Here is a 15,803-nt window from a genome sequence, read left to right as displayed (position 1 = left end):
ATGGGAGCAACCTAAATATCCACTGGCAGAAGAATAGATATAGAAGATGTGGCGTATATAAGGGAACACTGCTTAGCCATAAAAAGAATGGAATGATACCATTTGCAGCAGACTGTATTGGGGGTCGCAGGAACATGGTTCTGGCTATGCCAGGCTGAGATGTAAGGCATGTTCCCCAAAGTTAACATTTTCTTACTGCTAAACCGTCATTTCCTTAAATTTGAATCTTGTGGTCAAGCCCTTGTTCTTGTCAAGGTGACCAGGAGCAGAGGATATATAGGGACGCCCTGTAGCTAATGAAGCCAAGTTCAGGACAACAGCCCTGAGAAGGGAGAGTCGCCTTTTTGTTGTGACTTTTTTCATTTGTTCATCAATAAATACAAATGTTATTTACACTGAAGAAAGAGTCCTTCACCCCAAAGAGATATGCTAAGAACCAGCCCATTCTCAGAAGTCAAACTCAGCAGAGATTCTGGACTAGACTTCTCAGCTCCTTGGAGCTGCCTGCAGGGTTTTAACCACCCCAGTGCACAGGTCGCAGCCAACTCAGAACTGGGGATGCTGTATGTGGGCAGTGTGGGCCTGGCTAGGTGTGATTCCAGTGCCCAAGGTGATAGGAAAAAATACTGTTTTCCAAACAATGGGGTCTGGGTAGAGCCTGAGACTCTGCATTTTATAAGCTCCCGGGTGGTACTGCTTATCCAGGGACCCCACTTGGAACATCAAGTTTTACACCCTGGTTGAACACAGTCGTCACCTGAGGAGCTTTGGACCCAGCTCACATGGATTGAATGTGAGTTTCCGGGACCCAGAGGCATCCTGTATTTTTCGAAAGCTCTGCCCCTGATCCTAATGTGCTTGGGTCCAGGGCTGCAAACACCCGGCTCTGAACCCCGCGGCCGTGGGGCCGGGGATGAATTCCTTTGTTCTCCGAACCTCAGTTTCTGTATCTGTAACATAGGGATGGTGTTGTGTCCTGGGGGCCTTGAATGGGACTCAGACTTGGCCAGGTGGTCTAGTGGGCACGTGACTCCCAGCTTTTATTCACCTGGACTGCCATGCACGAGGAAGCATCCTGGAAAAGTGCTATTGATACAGTAGCTGGAGTTCATTCTGGAGAGGGGGAGAGAGGAATCAGTGAAACAGGAGGACCACTCTGGGACAGGGCCCATGGGCCTCGTGGAAGACGGTCCTTGTCCCCATAGCATCCTTGGGGGTCCTACCAGACTCTGCCCTCAGCTCTGCCCTTCTCCTGCCCCTGGTATCCCATGGCCTTGCCATCCAGGAAGAAACAGGTCTGTTGGACAATCAGTTGCTTCCAACCTTTGGAACCTTGGAAAGACGTAGGCTGAAGCCCAGTCCCTGCTGCGTGGCCTTGGCGCAAATGACTTAATCTCTCTGGGCTCCTTTCTTCATCTGTGTAAAACAGGAATGATAAGGATCCCTCTAAGATCATTGTAAGGATGAAAACAGGCGTTATGTGTGCATGATAAATATTATTTTTATTGTACCAGCTTGAATGTGATAGGTGTTAAGAAATGAGGACTGCAGGGTCAGGTTGAAAAATGGAGAAATTAAAAAGAAAACGGTTTTCAACATTTCAGATAACACCCAAATGCTGCCAATGGAAATCTGTTTCGGCTGTGACAGCACCGCCCCCAGGCTTCCAGACTCAGCAGGAAAGGGCCGCCTTCTGGAGCCATGGGCCCTGAAAACAGCACCCAGGGTTGTCAGAGCCCCGACGGCTGCGGGTCTCTAGGAAGCCGGGCTCAATCCAGTCTGACCAGACCCAGGGTGTTTGCTTGGGTGCTGGGGATTGTCTAGACATGGCCTGGCCGTGTCCGAGCATGCGAGACTCCGCCATGGGGCCTGACAGCTCCGTTTGGCGGTGGGCTGGGCCACACATTGGCGCCAGGACTGGGAGGATGACAGAGTGCTGAAATCTGCCCGAGACGGAGCTGTATCAGATTGTGCGGCTGCCAGCTCCACGCTCCACGCTCGGCGAGCACATCGTGGGTGACCAATGGGGAGATATGAGGGCGGGCCTGACAGCCGTCAGCCTTGGAGCTGGCCAGACGCAGCTGGGGGCTGAGAAGTCGTCACTTCCCAGGTGAGCTCAAGTAGGAAGCAGCACTGGACCTGCAGGGAGGCCCCGATTCTATGTCACCAACCAGGTGATGAGAGAATCGGCCAGGCAGGGAAGAGCAGGGGTCCAGATGCCAAACGTGCGTGTGGGCCCTCACGCACCCTGACTCGGATGCATGGATGCAGATAGACAATGGATGAACAGATCACAGAGACAGAGGTGGATGATGGATGTACAGATGGATGGATGATAGACAGTAGATAGATAGCGGATAGATAGAAAGATGATGGGTAGATAATAGATAATAGGGTAACTAGATGGGGATAACAGATTATATGGACATATGTGTATATGGCGATTGGGATAGTTTGAGCCATAATTGGATACTTGATTATATTGAAGAATTACTCATTTTTTTAGGTGTGAAAATGGTTCTCTCCAGAGAGCAGACCCATGGCCAGGCCTGGCCAGTCGAGCTCCTTCATGAATTGTTTGTCTATCTGCTGAGGAGAGAGTGACTTCCACTTAGTTCTTGGATCTCCAAGATCCACCCCCCCCCCCCACCAAAAATAAGTAGCAGAAGAGAGAAAAACAAAACAAGATCTTCGTGCAATGCAGGTTTGTTATCCGCCAGTCACTCTCCTCGGTATAGAGAGATAGATGAACAAGGCAGGGGCTTGTGGGCAAAGGTCCCACCAAGCAGCAGACACAGCGCGCCCCCACCCCCACAGCGGCCACGTGTGGCTGTTTACATTTAAGTCATTGAAACCTGATGACATTGAAGATTCAGTTCCTCAGTTACTCCAGCCCCGTGGCAATACTCTTAGGAGCCACACGTGGCCACCACCTGGGATAGTGAGGTTCTAGAAGCTTCCGTCATAGCAGAACATTATCCTGGACGGCCTGTGTCAGGGAGCCTGAGAACAGGTGCAGCTCCTGTCAGGGCAGTGAGCTGGGAGGTGCGGCCGTGCAGAGCGGGAGTGGGGCGAGGAGGGCTGTGTGTGGTGGGCTCGGGGGCAGCTCGGTCTCCATCCCACGGGGGCTAGCGGGAGAGCCCCCGGGCCCCAGCCCCACTGTCCTTCTAGGAGGAGCATCAGTCAGCCACTCACTCTATTCCTCCACCTCGAGGGCAGCGAGCGTCTTACCGTTTACTGGCTTCCTGGTTGGACTCACGACATGCAGGCGCTCCGGGTCTGCAGCTGCCGTTTCCTCTTCACGTGTCAGTGTGTGTCCCAGTGTCTCTCCCCATGTCTCCATCTCCAGCCGCCCCTGTCTCTGTGCCTGGCGTGCAAAGCAGGCTGGCGATACCACTGGTTCCCCAATGGGGGCTGACCACCGCAAATGGCCTGAGCTCGGCCTGACTCTGGCCCATCACTGACGCCTCCCCCAGGCCTGTCCCCCAACCCGCCTGGACAGAGCCCTGACTCCCACGATCTCCTTCCACCCATGACCTCAACCTCAGAATGACCAAAATCTTCCCAAACTACCTTGTTCCAGCGACAGAGGACCCCAAGAAAGGCCCTTTCTACCCGGAACCACTGTGATGCCTGAGCTGAAATGGCCGGTCTGGAGCTGAGGTGGGTCCCTGCAAGAGGAAGGGCACCTTTCTGCCAGATGGACTCAATGCCCACGCCCTGGGTTTCAGGTCACTCTCACATCTTTTGAGATTTGAAGTACTATTGCATCTTGGCTAAATGTTTACTCTAGAACTGATGGAAGCTGCCTGTCTGCATTGACTTCTAAGGCATCTGGGCTCAAAATGGCTGTGGGATCTTAGTTCCCTGACCAGGGATCAAATTGAGGCGCCCCGCATCGCAAGGCAGATTCTTAACCACTGGGCCGCCAGGGAAGTCCCCAAATCACTTGTGTTACAAGTGCAGAAACTGAAACCCAGATTCAGATAGTGATTCAAGACTAGCCAAGGGCCCGACGAGGCCAAGTGTCACTTCCCTCCCCTCATTTGAGTCATCTAGTAAGTCCAAATCAAAAATGTTTATTTTCATGTCAAGTACGAAACTAGTCTAGGAAACAATTTTAAGTCATTAAAACCCCACACAAACAAAGAACCATTAAGAATGGTAAAAGAAAAACAAATAAGTAGTTATTCCTGTAAATAACCCATTAGAATTGATTTTTCAATGGATTCAACCACCTGCCTTTTAAATAGCACAGTGCTTGGTTTCTTTTAATTATTATTATTCCCAGGTGGCTCAGTGGTAAAGAATCCGCCTGCCAACACAGGAGACATGGGTTCCATCCCTGGGTAGGGAAGATCCCCTGGAGGAGGGCATGGCAACCCACTCCAGTGTTCTTGCCTGGAGAATTTCATGGACAGAGGAGCCTGGCTGGCCACAGTCCATCGGGTCGCCAAGAGTCAGACACCACTCAACTAACACTTTCACACTTCCATTCCCAAGTTAAGGCATATATTTTGCATCTAATTCAGATGCATAGATTCTTGGTAGGACTTTAAAGGGGGCGTTGATGACAACGTCTGTAAGAGCCAAGAGATGGAAGCCAGGGCTCGTCCTGTGAACCACGGAGCATATCTGTTTTCTCTGGGTTGGTCACTGAGGGATAAATCCCTTCCTGATAAGAGGACTTTACTGGGTAATTTTTTTTCCAGTCTTGGTGGGAGCACATTTTCTTGGAAGGAACCGTGAGTTTTTGGGGCAGAGGAGTAATTCTTTCTTAGAAGACTTTTTCTTCCTTAAGCCTTTCTGGAAACTAATATCCAGGCTGTGCCCACCTGGGAGTCCAGGGGATGCCCCGCTCGGAGGTGGCGAGGCACACGATGGGACACAGTGTCTGTGGCCCCTGCAACAAGAGTTTCAAAAACAGCAAATAACAGCCTTGAAGGAAAGCAATGTGTTTTTCCTCAACATAAGGTTTCCTCCCCCAAAACAGCGTCAGAGACTGTCGGAAGCTGGGCACCCTTCCAAAGGTTAGAGACGGGGCCAAAACATATCATTTTAGCCTTTTCCGTCTCAGAAATGTAGATGCCGTCTCACCACAGTTGCCAAAGCCCATCGCTTGAATGCAGCCTGGTGGGTGAGCTTCTGGGAACCAGGGCTGGGAGGCGGAGAGGAGCGCTCGCTTGTGCCAACTTGGAGCTGGCGGTGCAGCCTGCAGGGCCCAGTGGAGGCCCAGAGGCCGGGGAGGAGCAGACTGGGTGGAAAGGCCTGAGAAGTTAGCCCATATTTGCCGGCTTGTGGATAAGTGTATCTGCGGTCTTTTCCTGACTTCAGTATTTATCATTTTCCTTGCATGGTAGGGCTTCCCTGGTGGCTCAGCTCGTAAAGAATCCGCCTGCAATGAGGGGGACCTGGGTTTGATCCCTGGGTTGGGGAGACCCCTGGAGAAGGGAACGGCCACCCACTCCAGTATTCTATTATCCTGGCCTGGAGAATTCCATGGACTGTGTAATCCATGGGGTCGCAAAGAGTTGGACACGACTGAGCGGCTTTCACTTCACTTGCATGGAAAATCCCATCTCTCTTTCAAAGCATCAGGTGCTTGCCCACTGAGGGAGCTGAAGCACTGTGGAAGTTCATGGCAGGAGGGCACCCGACTGCGAGGGGGTCTGGACTAAGAGGCTGGGCTCTTCTCCAGCCTCGGGTTGAGCAGCTTTCTGGTGGGCAGCGACCACCTCTACTGCAGCAGAGGCCGCCAGCGCCCTGCCCTTGAGCCCTCACCCTGCCTAAACACACAACAGCTTCCCAGGGCAAGCTCCCAAGCCCTGCCTGAGGGCGTTCCTGGCCACAGCCTTCCTCTCCCAGCTCTTATAAGGCCCACCCTTCGTACCTCTAATGGTTACTCTGGCACTGTTTGAAACTGCTTACTCCTCCTACCAACCCCAGAGGCAAGCTGTGTGATTCCCACTTTCCAACTGGGGCGGCGGGGACTCGGCCAGGGTCACACAGCTGGGAAATGACAAGAGCTGTGGCATTGACCCAGGTCCCCAGCTCCAGACCCAGCGCTCTGCCACTCCACCCAAACCCCAGCGGGGCCCGACCCTAGGACCTCGCTGGCCTTGTTGCTGTGACCTCCAACATATGGCCGTGACTGAGTCAGGAGAGGGAACGTTTATCTGTGTCTGTCCTGCAGTCAGATCAGCTGCCTTGTCTTCGGGCAGTGGCTGTACCATCTGAGTAGACACAACAAACTTTTAATAACTCTACACAACTCTAAAGCAGAAGTATATTTTTACTCTTGTGAGTCAGCCATTTATTTGTCAATAAAGGCCAGTAAAGGAAAAGGCCCAGGGGGCATTTATAAACAGACGGTAGCCCCTAGAGACATCCCGGGGGAAGCCGAGCTGTCTAGAAATTCTCTGGACCCTGAAAACCATTCCACGGGAACAGACAAGCACGGAGCCATCTGGGAGACAGGCTGCAGAGGCACCAGAGGTGGAGGAGGTGTTCGGAGGAGGCAGTGTGGTGACAGCCCACGGGCCTTGGGCAGACCTGCCTCCCAGCCCCACTTAGGAATCTTGGGACAGAGTGAGTAGCTCACTGGGCCTCAGCTTCATCATCTGCCAACCCTTCAGGGCTCCATGGAGATTAGAGATCAGGTTCATGACGGGCGGTGCTTGAACGTCCCTTGTGACAGGGATCAGGGCGCTGGCGGTGACTGGGATGGCAGGGTGATGGGAACCGGGATTGATCAGTATTCATTCTCCAAAAGTGAGCTGAGTTAGCTGAATACCTGTTGCATACCAGGGGCTCGCCATGTACTGGGAAAGGAGGAGGAGGAAGCGAGTGTAAACGCACCCCCTCTGAAAAGAGCAAGACATGGAGGAACAAGAGTTCTGTCTCACTGGGATACTGTCTGGCAGGATGAACCTCAAAGGACACAGAACCCATAAGCAGCAGTTCCTTTTCTGGAGTGTCCCCAGTCTAATAGAGGGTTCTGTTCTACAAGAAGGCATGTGCAAGCCCACTTATAGCAGCGTTACTCCCAATAGTCAGGAACTGCCAACAGCTCAGGCTCCTGCCAGCAGAGAATGAAGAGGCTGTGGTCTCTTCATCTAGGAGAATATTACTTGGCAGTGAAGACAGACCAGCCACTGTGACACACAACCACGTGGGTGAGCTTCCATCATAACACAAGAGAAAGAAGGCAGACATGCTGTGTAGGTCCATCTACACGACAGTCGAGAACAGATAAAGCTAACTGATGAGGACAGAAGTCAAAGCGTCAGTTACCTCTAGGGTGGGAGAGTACTGACTGTCTGGTGATAGAAATATTCCAAATCATAGCCCCAGAGGTGATCCAGAGAGTGTCCACGTGTCTAAAATGTTATGGATCTTGTACCTACGTACGTTGTTGTTCTTTTTCAGTCATTAAGTCGTGTCTGACTCTTTTGGACCCCATGGGCTGCAGCACGCCAGGCTTCTCTGTCCTTCACCATCTCCCGGAGTTTGCTCAAATTCATGTCCATTGAGTTGGTGATGCCATCCAGCCATTTCATCCTCTGCCACCCCCTTCTCCTGCCTTCAGTCTTTCCCAGCATCAGGGTCTTTTCCAATGAGTCAACTCTTCTCATCAAGTGGCCAAAGTACTGGAGCTTCAGCTTCAGCATCAGTCCTTCCAATGAATATTCAAGGTTGATTTCCTTTAGGATTGACTGGTTTGATCTTCTTGCTGTCCAAAGGACTCTCAAGAGGCTTCTCCAGCATCATGGCTCGAAAGCAGCAATTCTTTGGTGCTTAGCCTTCATTATGGTCCAACTCACATCCATATGGGCTTCTCTTGTGGCTCAGCTGGTAAAGAATCCTCCTGCAATTCAGGAGACCTGGGTTCGATCCCTGGGTTGCGAAGGTCCCCTGGAGACGGGAACAGATACCCACTCCAGTATTCTGACTTGGAGAATTCCATGGACTGTATAGTCCATAAGATCGCCAAGAGTCTGACACGACTGAGTGACTTTCACTTTCACTCACATCCATAATGACTACTGGAAAAACCATAGCTTTGACTATACAGAGCTTTGTTGGCAAAGTGAGGTCTCTACTTTTTAATATGCTATCTAGGTTTGTCATAGCTTTTCTTCCAATGAGCAAGCGTATTTTTATTTCATGGCTGCAGTCACCATCCAATACATGCCTTTAAATGTAATTTTAACAGATGTATTTCATTAGGACTCTTTTGTTTGAAGATGACAAAAACACAACACACCCTGGCTTAAGTAAATTGGCTTAAGAATTGATCAGCTCCTCTAATCAGATGTCTGGGGCAGGGGGAGCCTCAGAGACTCAAGTACTGTTCTCTGCCCACCTTATCCCCCATCTTCTCTTTTTTCTTCTAAGAAAAAGTGTGTGTCAGTCACGCGGTCCGACTCTTTGTGACCCTGTGGACTGAAGCCCGCCAGGCTCCGCTGTCCATGGGATTATCCAGGCAAGAATATTGGAGTGAGCTGCCATTCCCTTCTCCATCCAAGAAAAAAGAAACCACCAAACTGACACTGTCCTCCTTGATACAGTCAGATGGTGTGGAGAGAACTGAAAAGGGAGAAACTTCTCCCTGGGTGACTTTTGGGTCAGCTCCCTCAACCCACCGAAGGCAGGAACCACAGCCACAGGCATCTCCAGGCTCCCATGTTTCTCAAGAAGACAGCACTTCCTCCTCAGTGATTAAAACCCTGTGGTGGACTCTCATTGGTCCAACAGGAATCATGTGTCTGAGGCTGGGCCCAATCATTGTGTCCCAGAGGTGGAACCCGATCCACCTGCAACCCCTGGAGGAATCCCAGGTTGCTAGCTCCAGTTTTTTCTGGTCCCTCCAACAAAGATTTGTGGTTTTCTTTTTAGTCTCTCCCCAAGCACCTGTTGTTACCTCCTGTTATAGCTACAGAAGGATGATGAGTTAGTAGGGGCATCAAGAAGGGTAAAGACTGTTGAAGAAGGAGAAGACTCAGAGGGAAGAAATGGTGTCTGGAGGGCTGCAAAAGAGACAATTAAAGTTATACATGTGAAAGACGGGGAGTCCACACTGCCAGAGGATTCTATGACGCTGACCTCGTGTATTCACTTTCCCATTTTCTAAGAGGACTTATTTCTCTCTCACACTTTCTCTGATCTCCTCAAATCTCCATTATCCTGTATTCTCTCTCAGGTGATGACTCTTCATGCCTCGTAGAGAAAATTAAAGCAGTTAGTTGAAAATGTGAGAAGCATCCTTGTATTTCTACAGCCACTTCCTCCACTTGTGCTCTGCATCCCATCGCCTCATGTCCTCTTGTAATTATTTTCCTTCTCTCCTGCATCATTCTTTTGTTTCTATTACATCATTTCTATCAACTTGTAAATACGCTTTAACATTATTCTTAACAAAATCTTTTTTTAAATTTTTAATTAATTTATTTTACTTTACAATATTGTATTGGTTTTGCCATACATTGACTTGAATCCGCCATGAGTGTATATGTGTTCCCCATCCTGAGCCTCCCTCCCACTTCCCTCTCCATCCCATCCCTCTGGGTCATCCCAGCTTTCCTAACACCATACCCCCATGCAGTTACTGCTACCTTTTTGCTGTTCATTCTGCACCTAAACTCCTTGAAGGAACCCTCTGTACTTGTTCTCCTCTTTTGCTAATCTCTGCTCTTTCCTCAACCACTCCAATGAGACAACAGATAATGCATTATTGAAATAGCCCTTATCAAACTCCCATGAATGTCCTAGATCTTGCTCAGTTTTCTGTTCCCATCATACTTGACCTTCAACTAGCGTTTGATACAATTGACGCCTCCCTTCCTCTTTTATTCTTCCTGCAATTGGTTTCCTTCTTAACTCTGGCTATTCATCCTGAGGATCTTCTGTGGGATCCTCTCTTCCATACTTAAACTATAAATATTAAAGTGTCCTAGACTTAACTCTGGGTTCTCATCTCTTCTGTATGTATACTCTCAATTGGTTACCTCGACCAATCGCTTATTTTTAAATATCATCTATAGAGTGGTTTTATATCTCTATATTCCTGAGCATATCATGTATTCAAATGCCTACACTTCATTATCTAATAGGCATCTCCAACTGTTCATTGCTAAGATCAAACTTATAATTCTTACATCTGTTCCTCAGATTTTTTCCATATGAGGAAATTATGCTACCAGCCATCTTGTTAGTCAAATGTAATCTTTGGAAATTCTCTTTAATTTCTTCTTATATCCTTATCTACCCCTCTCACCACAAATTCTTTTCATCAGCAAGGTTCCACCTCCAAATGGATCGCAAATCTGACCACTTAACCATCTCCAGAGTACTATCCTAGACAGAGCTACCATAATTTCTTATCTGCATTATCACAGTCACCTCCTAATTGATGTCCTTTCAGTTCTGTCCACTAGAACCCCTTCACTGTGAAGTGGCCAGACAGATCTTTGTAAAGCTTTGATGGAGTCACACATCATCCTTGCCCAAATCTTCAAATGGTTTCATTATAGCTAGACTACATCCTAATTTCCAAACCTGGCTCACAAGACACTTCAGCATTTTGCCCAAACTGCCTCTCCACTTAGTGTTCACTATGTTCTGGCTACATTGGCCTTTTTGCTCCTGACATGTCAGGCTTTGCTCCCATCACAAATGTTTATACTCCTGCTGTTCCTTGTTGTTTTTGCTGTTCCTCTAGAACTTTGTATTACTCTCATCATTTAAATCATGCAAAGGCCGTTTTCACAAAGATTTTTTCTGACCAGGCTGGCCAAAAAAGAATTTTAAAAATCCAGAAAACCATTAACCAATTAAACAACTACTCCAAACTCAATGACTTTCTATAATGTCATCCTGTTTTCTTTATAGCAGTTACTTGTCTCATTCACTTATTTATTTATGTGTTTGTTGTCTGTCTCCCTCAACTACACTTGAATAGTTGTAGTTTTTGAATAAAAGAGAATCCATCTTTAAAAAAAAAAAGAGAGACAATTAGACTATGCGTAATAATTATTGTTTACAAGGCATCACAGTCCTCATCTCTTTGTTCCTCTATCAAAACCCTGAGAGAGGAGGAGGGGGTTCAGGGCAGGGATTACGTCCCACTCAACAGGGGAGACGGACTTCGAGGAGGTGAAGTGCCTGTCTGCACTCACTGCTTAGATTATGAAGAAGAGGAGGAGAAGGACCCGGACTTTCTTGCTGCCTCTCCCAGTCTCCCTCCTCCCCTGCTTGCCAAAGCATCAGCCAGCAGGGAAGTGTGAGGTTTCTTCTTCTTCTTCTTCTTCTAAGTCGCTTCAGTCGTGTCCGACTCTGTGTGACCCCATAGACGGCAGCCCACCAGGCTCCCCTGTCCCTGGGATTCTCCAGGCAAGAACACTGGAGTGGGTTGCCATTTCCTTCTCCAAGGCATGAAAGTGGAAAGTGAAAGTGAAGTCGCTCAGTCGCGTCCGACTCTTAGTGACCCCATGGACTGCAGCCTACCAGGCTCCTCTGTCCATGGGATTTTCCAGGCAAGAGTACTGGAGTGGGTTGCCATTGCCTTCTCCGAGTGTGAGGTTTACCAAAGCACAAACCACCTCTCCATGATCTCATTAATATTTTCCTTTAGGTTGACTCTGGTTTTTACTTTAATAATTTTTAAAAGTGAACTTTGAAGAATTGCTGACAATGGACTATCAGTACCTCTTTGATAGGTAGATTGTAACCAAAAGCAGATAAAGAAAGGGAAAACAGTGTTACTCAGCCCTAGCTAGACAATGTTACCTGCCCACAGCTCCACCTCCACGCCCAGGCCTTGGTCTGCTTTCCTTACAGGAGAAGATCCGCAGGTGTCAGAGGGAGTGAAAGACAGCCGACCTTGATGCCTTTGGATGGAGTGGAGGAGAATAGGAAGGGGCATTTCTCACTTTCTCACTGGGTGACTCATGATATGTAACACTCAAAATCAAATATGGGAAAGCATGTTTATTATGGTTGTGTGTTCATTTTCAGAATGTCTCTGCTTTTTCCTGCCCCCTCATTCCTTCTGGGTCTTAGTACATGATGGAACAAGGTCCTGCCACTGCAGCATTTGATATCTTGTTACTGTGGTGCCAAGTAAAAAAGCCTATGTGGGGAGGCAGGGAGGGAGAGAGAGATGGGAGGGGCAATTAATACTAAGAGAATGGAGTTAAACATAGGGCCACAGGGGATATTTTAAGGTACAAAAAGGAAATATTAAGGCTATCAAAATGTAAAATAAATTGTTTTACTAGAATTGACTCCATGACATTTTTAAGAAGATACATAAACCCTAAGAAATTGCATTTTTGGGGGGAAGAGAAACTTGTTAACTATAAGAATGTGATCATCAAAATCCAAAATGTGGGAAATCCCACATGATAAATGATGTTTCTTCAACAGATAAATTGCCAAAAGAAAAAAAAGAAATCAAAGGACTAAAAGCCACCCAATGTATAGCTTTGTTTAAATCCCGATTCAAAGAACCCAGTTTTTAAAAATTATGAAAAAATGGGGGGAAATGACTCAGGATTTTTATGACATTGAGGAATTTATTACCAATTTGTAATCAGGGTATTGGACACCTTTAAAGAGTCTTTCCTCATGTTTTAGAGCTATGGGCAGAAATATAGAAGAATGAAATGATACAAAATCAAGCCTTCATCTCAGAGGTAAAGTTGATATGGAACTGATAACTGCTGAAGTCTGGTGAGTAGGACATGCAGACATTCTCTACTCTTCTGTGTGTTTTAAAGGTTCCAGGATAAAAAGTTTGAAATAATTCAGCCTTTACAAACATGTCGGAAGGCCCTCCTAAGTTCCATTCTCCTAAATGTGTGGAGACCGGTCCTTAAAACCATCTTCCAGGTGCTGAAGTAAAAAGATGCATCATTCTTGTCCATCGCCCGGCCAACAGCATGCGCTCCTGGACACAGAGGTGGGGGGGGCCCGGTCCTGGATTTGGGGAAGGGGGTCCTGACGGGTCTTCAAAGGGGGCAGGTTTTGCCTGTTTCACAGCCCACTGAGAATTCACAGTTCTCTAATTGTGAACCAAACATGAACTTTTTTTCAGCTAGGGAACTCATTTATGCTTGGCAAACGGCAACATCTCATTTCAAAGCCAGGAAGGGAGGACTTTAAAAGATTTAAAACCCAGCTCCAAAAGTTCCTTGGACATCAAATAGCTTTTTCGAAACAAGGTTTTGATGAGTTAAGAGCAAATGAATCAGAAACATATGGATTAAATTCCCCTTAAAATCCGCATGGGTTTAAAAAATGAAGGGGAATGGAGCTTGGCAAATATCTTTTTTGGTTTTATCAGACCCCAAGCATTTTAAAAACAGTGCAAGATGGCTGGCAAACCCAACATGCAGCTGAATTCATCCTGTGATAATGGCGGGTCTCGAGAAGGACCCGCTGCACAAGTTGGGGACACCACGCAGGGCAGCTGTTAGCGTCCCCTCCCCTGGTGAGCAAAGGCCCCCCCTCCATACGCCAAAACTCTGTGAGCAGAGAGCTCCAGTGGACGGCTCCATAAAGGGATTCTGGTCCGTGTGGCCACTCGCTCTTCTTGTTAACTGCATGACAGGAAATTAAGAGAAATCACAAAAGGCATTCTGTTCGGGTGTGCGTGCTGTTGTGTGACTTTGTGATTCCATGAACCGCAGATCACCAGGCTCCTATGTCCATTGAATTTCCAGACAAGGACACTGGAGTAGGTTGCCAGTTCAGGTTCCCACCTCCGATTAGAGATGTCCTCCAAGTCTCCCTCCCAACCTCCGCCAAAGCCCCCTTTGGAGGAACTCAGATGGCTCTCAGCTAAAGAAAGTAGTGCAATCTGGGCTCTGCACTGAGATGGGCCTGCCACAGGCTCGGGACAAAACCCCAGTGCGTGTTCTGTAAGGAGGTCCCTCCAGAGGGAGGCCTGTGGCCAGGCGGATACGTGGGGGTCCCTCTGAGCAGACCCCAGGCATGAGACAGCGGAGCAGCCCTCAACCAGCCCCAGAGAACTCCTTCTATTACTTGTGAGGAGACAGGGCTGAGGGCCCAGGGCCCCTGGGGTCACCTGTCGAGACACGCAGCAGTGACGCCGGGGTGTGGGAGCTGAGGTTCCCGATCCCCAGGTCACACTCAGGCTGCATCTCAGAGCACCACCAGGAACCATTCTGGAGCACGACTGACATCAAGCATCCTCAAGGATGGTGTCCTGGGAGAGGTGCAGAAACACATCCATCGGTGGTCCCCTGCTCCCAGAATAAGCCCCAGTTCTCAGCTTTCATGTCACGCTGTCTGCAGGGTCACCGCATCCACCCTGCCCACAGAGGACCCGTCCAAGAGGCGGATGGGAGAGCGCTGAGAGGAGGGAAGCCGGCCCGCCCCCCAGCTCCACCGCGCAGAGCCATCATGCCGCGCGGAGCAAGCTGCCGGGGACCCTGTGGCCCAGCTGGCTCACCTATAAAACAAGGATGCTAATGGCTCCCATCCGAATGAGGTTGGAGGGACTGCTTGAGTTTCTCCAAGTGAGGCTGTTGGCGTTGGTCTGGCCCGGGGACCCGCCATGCCTGCCCACGGTGCTGATGGTGACGTGGTGCCAGTCACTGCAGATAAATGACCTCACCCCACTCCATCCTCACCACCGCCTTGATGTCATCACCCCCACTTGAGGGGTAAGAAATCCGAGGCTCCAGGAGGCTGAATAACTTGCTAACGAGCTGCGCAGCCAGATTTCCAGATCAGATAGGGCGGGCTCCCCAGCCGCCTGCACCCCGAAGGCACCGCTGCTCCAAGGCGCATGGGCTGGGTGTTCAGCCTGGGCTTGGCCCCCTCGGCCAGCTCTGCGCCATGGACCAGCTGTGTGACCAGTCGCCACAGGCCTGTCTGAATCCAAGGCCATCCACTCTCCTTAGCCGAGGAGAGGTCGAGGGGTAAAGCAGAGACACCCCGCCATCTTAAGTGCAGAGTCCAAGCCCAGCCCACCACCCCCTCCCCCCTAACCCCAAGAAGATTTGTTCACTGAGTCTCAGTCCCCTCATCTGTAAGATGGGCCTGTCATTAGTATTTACATCCCAAGGCTGGGAAAAATAAATCAGAGAAGGCCTGTACTTCTCTCACTGGGCAGAGTTCCCAGCATGGCTAATTGCCCGATAATTATGGAGGCTCAGGCCTGCGTTGTCCCCCACCCTCCAGCCTCCGCCTCCACGAGGACAAGGTGTCTGCACAACAGAGTCCTTCACAGGCAACAGTGTCCTTTCCGTAGCCCAGCCTTGCGCCTCCCAGAACCTGTCTAGGGTCCAGGCACAGAAACGCAACCACATGCCAGGGCTCCCTGTGTCTGTCTCCGCTGACACTCTCACGTTGGCCTGCCTGGCTGTTCTGCCTGGGAACATGCAAGCGGCTGCATCTCGTCATGCTTCAAAGTCCGATACCAGCCCCGTCACTTCAGTTCTAAGATGCCACCAAAGACGGGGTCCTATAGATGGGACACCTGATGGGTATGGACTCAACCTCCCCCCACCATGGTTCTCCCATCTGTAAAACAGAGCCAGTAACACCTGCTTCTACGGGGCAGTACCAAGAACACAGCAAGTGCTCAGTAAATGGTCCACCTGCCATGGGAGACTAACTCTCCATCTAGTTTCACACCAAGCGCCAAGAAAACTGTAGATCAAACCATACCCCAAAGGCGCAGGGATGAGCCTGGCCCTGGGCTTGCTTCAGATGAAAAAGAGCTTGCTTTTGCTATGTCAAGATCACAAACCTATTACACTTTTAAAACCCAA

The 15,803-nt window shown here is 49.3% G+C and overlaps 1 long non-coding RNA gene across 1 annotated transcript; it reads left to right on the top strand.

The window, feature by feature from the left end:
- Positions 1-1,041: 1,041 nt before the first annotated feature.
- LOC112442268 (uncharacterized) lies at positions 1,042-14,890 on the top strand. Its single transcript, XR_003030306.2, has 3 exons — positions 1,042-2,110; positions 3,584-3,663; positions 11,839-14,890. It is a non-coding gene; the product is annotated as an uncharacterized lncRNA (long non-coding RNA).
- The last annotated feature ends 913 nt before the right edge of the window (positions 14,891-15,803 follow it).

The sequence above is a fragment of the Bos taurus genome, chromosome 18 (assembly GCF_002263795.3).
Source record: "Bos taurus isolate L1 Dominette 01449 registration number 42190680 breed Hereford chromosome 18, ARS-UCD2.0, whole genome shotgun sequence".
Lineage (NCBI taxonomy): Eukaryota > Metazoa > Chordata > Mammalia > Artiodactyla > Bovidae > Bos > Bos taurus.
The sequence above is the reverse complement of the archived record's forward strand: the minus strand, read 5'-3'. Positions and strand labels throughout refer to the sequence as shown.